This window comes from Nicotiana tabacum, chromosome 9, assembly GCF_000715075.1.
Source record: "Nicotiana tabacum cultivar K326 chromosome 9, ASM71507v2, whole genome shotgun sequence".
NCBI lineage: Eukaryota > Viridiplantae > Streptophyta > Magnoliopsida > Solanales > Solanaceae > Nicotiana > Nicotiana tabacum.
Genome location: NC_134088.1, coordinates 4,937,857 through 4,943,893, shown reverse-complemented (window position 1 = coordinate 4,943,893; position 6,037 = coordinate 4,937,857). Strand labels below are relative to the sequence as shown.

General features: G+C 34.4%; 1 pseudogene; it reads left to right on the top strand.

The window, feature by feature from the left end:
* The first annotated feature begins 1,534 nt into the window (after nucleotides 1-1,534).
* On the top strand, nucleotides 1,535-5,527 carry LOC107766317 (pentatricopeptide repeat-containing protein At4g30825, chloroplastic-like; annotated as a pseudogene).
* Nucleotides 5,528-6,037: the final 510 nt, after the last annotated feature.

The window sequence follows — 6,037 nt, the reverse complement described above, 5'->3', positions numbered from 1 at the left end:
AGTATTTTTCGGATTTTGAACAGTGTTTTCGTTCAGATTTACCTTTACATAAAAGTGGCTAAATTTCGATTACTTTTGAAACTATGACTATTTTTGAATTTCTCCCCTGTTGATCTAGCTAAGTATGACCAACATTAATTATTTTCATCGTCAACTTATATATTTTTAATTTTTATTTTATAACTCAAACATATTATTTAATAATATTTATTAAATTTCATTAATTATATACAATTGATACACACGCAAAGTGCATTCCCCAAGATTGGTACTATACAGTAAATAAAGCAAGAAACTCTCGCACAAAATGCCCATCACTTTTTCTATCCTTCGTAAATATATTACATGTTGGGGTACACTTATTACAATGTATGATTAAAAACTTTCTTAATTTTAATTTATTATAATTAATATTTTTTTAAATATAAGATTATTTACCACAAGAAACTATAATCTTTGTTAAAGAGTTGCAACTAATCTTTAAACTTCATATTTCATTCTTTCTATTATTTGAATTTTTCAAATAATTATAAAAATCTCAGTATTTCCTTGTATGGTCATGACAGTAGGAATGTAATAAGCCCCATTTCCAAAATTATAAGTTATTATTTCAAATTTTCAACAGTAAAACTTTGCTTAATATTTTAGAACTTTGAATTAACTACTCAAGTCTCTATAGGTTATAAGTTTTTTGAAACAAGAACCAAGGTAGTATATTTACATAAATGATTAAATGATATGCTAAATATTAACTTATCATATACTTTATTTTTATCTTACGGTAAGTGTGTTTACTGGTTATAAATAATAATAGCAATATTTTAGAGGCTTTTTAGCTCTTGGAGGCATAAATAACTTGTCGACTAAGTAGGCGTTTGGACATGAATTTCAACTTCTTTTTTTTCAAATTTGAAATTTCACTAAAATTTAAATTGAAGATGAAGTTGTGTTTAGTTATAATTTTTGTAACATATTTGGATGTCTTTTTTTTCAAAATCATGAAATATGATTTATACCCCACAACTTATAAAAAATATCAAAACCACCCCAATTTGTAAATTCTAAAAGTGAAATTTCAGATTATCTTGATGTTTTATTCGTCGAATTTGAAACTCCGTAATGATGATTATTTCAAAGACATGATCAAAAAGTGATCAACGAATGCTATTTCTAGGATATTATAGGGATGTAGGGCCAATTTAGATATACTAGGTAATTTATCAACTGACGTGAATTCAGTAATTTTGTCAGATCCTATATATATTGAGAGAAATTAACTAAATAATTAAGTAATTAATTAATTGTAAATATAATAATAATTATTATTAATTTGAAATAGTTATATGAACTTATAAATTTCAAGTTTTAAATTCAGAAATAAAATAAAAATAATAATTAAAAGAAAAACCCCCACAGCAACAAGACACAAGTGAATAGGGACTGCTGCAACTAGTCCCCATGTCTTTTTCTAACAGCCACCACTAGCTAAAACTCTCAAATCAAAAATCCCAAAATCCTCCATTCCACTAATTCACTTTCCATTATCCTCTAAATTCAAGGTAAGCCTTTTAAAAACTCAATCTTGATAACACCCATCACCCCCTTTTAGCTAAATTGTGATGAATTAATGCTGAAGTTATTAGCTTTTCTTGAGGCCACTTTGATTCATGGCCTCTTTGAAATTGTCCTTTTATGTAGATAAGTCATGGGAATCCAAGAAACTTAAATTTAATGTGAAAGCTTTGAACTTTACTGATTCTAAGTGTTTGGTTCCTTCATTTTTGGGCTATGGATATGTTGGTGGTGCATTTGTGGTTAACCCCTTTTGTAGTTTGAAGCACATTAGAGTTTCAAGATTAGAAACTGAGGATTTAGAGACTTCTGAGTTGAGTTTAGATGGTGAAAGGGTTGAGAATTTTGAAGGTGATTTAGGAAATGAGAGCTTTGTTTCTGAAAGATTAAATCTTGGTGGGGTTTCTAAGAAAGGGAAGTTTAATGTTTGGAAGAGATTTAGGAGGGTCAAGAGGGTAGCGAACTACTCGAAATATAGGTCTAGTTTCAGAGAGAAAGATAGGAATCATGGAATGCAAGAAAAAACCAAGGTTGTGTTTGATGAAATTAGTGAGGAGAATGTGATAGATAGTCAAAATGGGGTTGATTTTGATGCTGAGAATATCGGTTCTTGACTCGAGTTTGGAACGCTGCAATGCGATATTGAAACAACTCGAAAGTGGTGACGATGGGAAAGCGTTGAGTTTTTTCCGATGGATGCAGAAAAATGGAAAGTTAAAGCAAAATGTTACTGCCTATAATTTGATACTCCGTGTCTTGGGGAGAAGAGGGGACTGGGATGGAGCGGAGGCGATGATTAAGGAAATGAGTCTGGAGTCGGGTTGTGAGCTTACGTATCAGGTTTTCAATACCCTTATTTATGCTTGCCATAAGAAAGGGCTCGTGGAGTTGGGTGCTAAGTGGTTCCACATGATGTTGGTGAACCGAGTTCAGCCAAATATTGCAACTTTCGGTATGCTAATGGCTCTCTATCAGAAAGGTTGGAATGTTGAGGAAGCAGAATTTACATTTTCAAAGATGAGGAGTCTCAATATTATGTGCCAATCTGCATATTCAGCTATGTTGACTATATATACGCGAATGAGATTGTATAATAAAGAAGAAGAAATCAATGGTTTTTTGAGGGAAGATGAAGTAATTCTGTATCAGGAAAATTGGTTGGTTCTGCTCAATGCTTATTGTCAACAAGGCAAGTTAACCAAGGCTGAGCAGGTCTTAGCTTCAATGAAGCAATCTGGTTTTTCGCCAAATATAGTTGCGTACAACACATTGATCACTGGATACGGGAAGATTTCCAACATGCGTGCTGCACAACGCTTGTTTGGTGATCTTAAAAGGGTCGGAGTGGAGCCCAATGAAACAACTTACAGATCTATGATCGAAGGGTGGGGATGTGCAGACAATTATGAGGAGGCAAGGAGATACTATGTGGAACTGAAAAGACTCAGACACAAACCAAACTCGTCTAATTTGTACACGATGCTGAATTTACAAGTCAAGCATGGAGATGAAGAGGATGTTGTTAGAACTATTGAGGAAATGATGCACTCTGGCAGCGAAAAGTCAACCGTCCTTGGCATTCTTTTGCAAGCATACGAGAAGCTTGAATGCGTTCACAAAGTTCCTTCGATTTTGAGAGGTTCTTTATATGATCATGTTTTGAGAAACCAGATATCTTGTTCGAGTCTGGTAATGGCTTATGTGGAAAACAGCATGATAGATGATGCATTAAAAGTTTTTAAGGGAAAAACAGTGGGAGGATGCTTTATTTGAGGACAACTTGTACCATTTGTTAATTTGCTCGTGCAAAGATTTCGGATATCCAGAGAATGCTGTGAAAGTGTTCACTTGTATGCTGAAATCTTATAACCCGAACTTACACATAATACGCACTATGATAGACATTTACAGTACAATCAACGATTTTGCTGAAGCTGAAAAGCTTTATCTAATGTTGAAGATTCAGATGTTAAACTGGACATGATAACTTTTAGTGTTGTGGTAAGAATGTATGTGAAATCTGGAGCTTTAGAAGAAGCCTGCTCTGCGTTGGATGCAATGGAGAAACAAAAGAACATTGTTCCAGACAAATATTTGCTCCGTGATATGCTCCGAATCTACCAGCGATGTGACAAGCAGGACAAATTGGCGGATCTTTACTACAAACTTGTGAAAAGAGGAGTCATATGGGATCAGGAAATATACAGTTGTGTCATAAACTGTTGCGCTCGTGCATTGCCAGTTGATGAGCTTTCGAGGCTTTTTGACGAGATGCTTAAACATGGATTTTTACCCAATACAGTCACCTTCAATATTATGCTTGACGTTTATGGAAAGTCCAGGCTCTTCAAAAGGGCAAGAGAAGTTTTTTTGATGGCGAAAAAGCGGGGTTTGGCTGATGTTATCTCTTACAACACACTCATAGCTGCATATGGAAGAAGCAAAGACTTCAACCGTCGAGAAAATGCATTTCAATGGCTTTTCGGTTTCTCTAGAAGCCTACAATTGTATGTTAGATGCCTATGGGAAAGAAGGACAAATGGAGAAATTCCGTAATATCTTGCAAAGACTGAAGGAATCTGGTCATTCTTCTGATCATTACACCTACAACATTATGACAAACATTTATGGTGAGCTCGGGTGGATTGAAGAAGTTGCAAATGTACTGACTGAATTGAAAGAATCAGGAATTGGACCTGATTTGTGCAGCTATAACACATTAATAAAGGCATACGGAATTGCTGGTATGGCTGAAAGTGCAGTAGATTTGGTCAAGGAAATGCGCAAAAATGGAATTGAACCTGATCGAATAACCTACGCTAACCTAATCAATGCATTACAGAAAAATGATATGTTTCTCGAGGCTGTTAAGTGGTCTTTATGGATGAAGCAGATTGGATTGTAAGATCCAAATCTGACAAATATTGCTGTTATTAATCGTGGCTCAATCATCTCCGGTTTACAGGTATTACGTTATATTCACACATATGTTCATATTGATCTTCTTTGAATTGTACTGTATAAATCTTTTCGACTGCAAGTGTCCTACCTGCTATATTTCCTGGCATTGGAAACGCACCTTCCCGTGAAGTAGTTTGCATCAATTACTCCCTCCGTCCCAATTTATGTGACGGTATTTGGATGTGCACGGAGAATAAGAAAGAAAAGAAACTTTTAATAGAAATTTGTGTGGCTAGAAATCATCTCGTTAAGGGTAAAAAGGAAAATTTAAAGTTGATTTTTACCAAATATAGCAATGTACTATTCTTTTTGGTATTGACTAAAAAGGAAAGAGTGTCGCATAAAAATTTTTTGGGGACGGAGCTAATAATATATTTGCCATATTTTATTGCTGTATTACCTAGATTAAGACTGCAGAACTTTTACTAAGTCATGCATATGTTAGTATTTAAACCGACTCGTAGAGGATTTCAAGTGTTCTTTCAACTGCTGACTCGCTTATAACTCGTGTAACTGCATGTCTTTCACTGCCAATTTCTCTACTTATTAACAGTGTGATTCATTTTGGCCTATTCAGGTCAGGGCTTGTATTCTTCTTGTATAGACACTATAGTTTCCGGCAAAGATTTTACTGAGTAACCTGGAGTATTAGCGATGCTGGCTTCGCATGTAAGAGCAGGTCCTAGAAGGCCACATATATGCAGTCGTCTACTTGCGCAAAAAGTTTGTGTAACGTAATTCAAAGATACCTGTGTATTTATTGTCCCATAATACACCGGTTAGTGTATAGTTGTAACTATTTCAAGATGGAAAATAGCTTACTGTGATTGTTTAGTTGATCATCTGTATCTCCAGGAAGTCATCTCTCTGTTGTAATAAATCAAAATGGTAAAAGGCTCTAAACCATTTAGAGTGTATTAGCTGCTATATAACTGAGCCATTTTTGGTATATTTTCAATAAAAATCTCTGCCATTTTGTTTTCTCCTTTTGAAATTCATTGCTTTTAAGTATCAAAATGAGAAAGTCTTCGTTATGAATTTTAGAGGTGAAGCCAAAATCTAAGGGGGGATGTACACAAATAGCCGTTTTTAGGACTGCTATTTAGAGTTTAGCCCGTATTTATTTTATTCTGCAAAAATCTTAACTTTAGGGCTTTGTGTCTTGAAAAAATTGAACTGAAAAACTGAAATTCAGGATACACTGGCTAATTTTTAAGGAGCAACTCTCTAGAATGACTACCTGTGTCATTTCTACAAATTCTAAGAGGTTATTTGGTTGTGAAACAAGTTATCCCATGATTAATTATCCCGGGATTAGTTATTCCATCTACCATGAGAATAAAAAATAGTACAACCCCGGGATAATTAAGAATAGTTATTCCACGATTTTTATCCCAATTAAACGTGAAATAAACTCATTTCAAATTTAATTCCGAAATTAATTATCCCTTATTCTTCGTACCAAACGAGCCCCAAGGGTATAGGCGTGTCAGTCCAAGACATT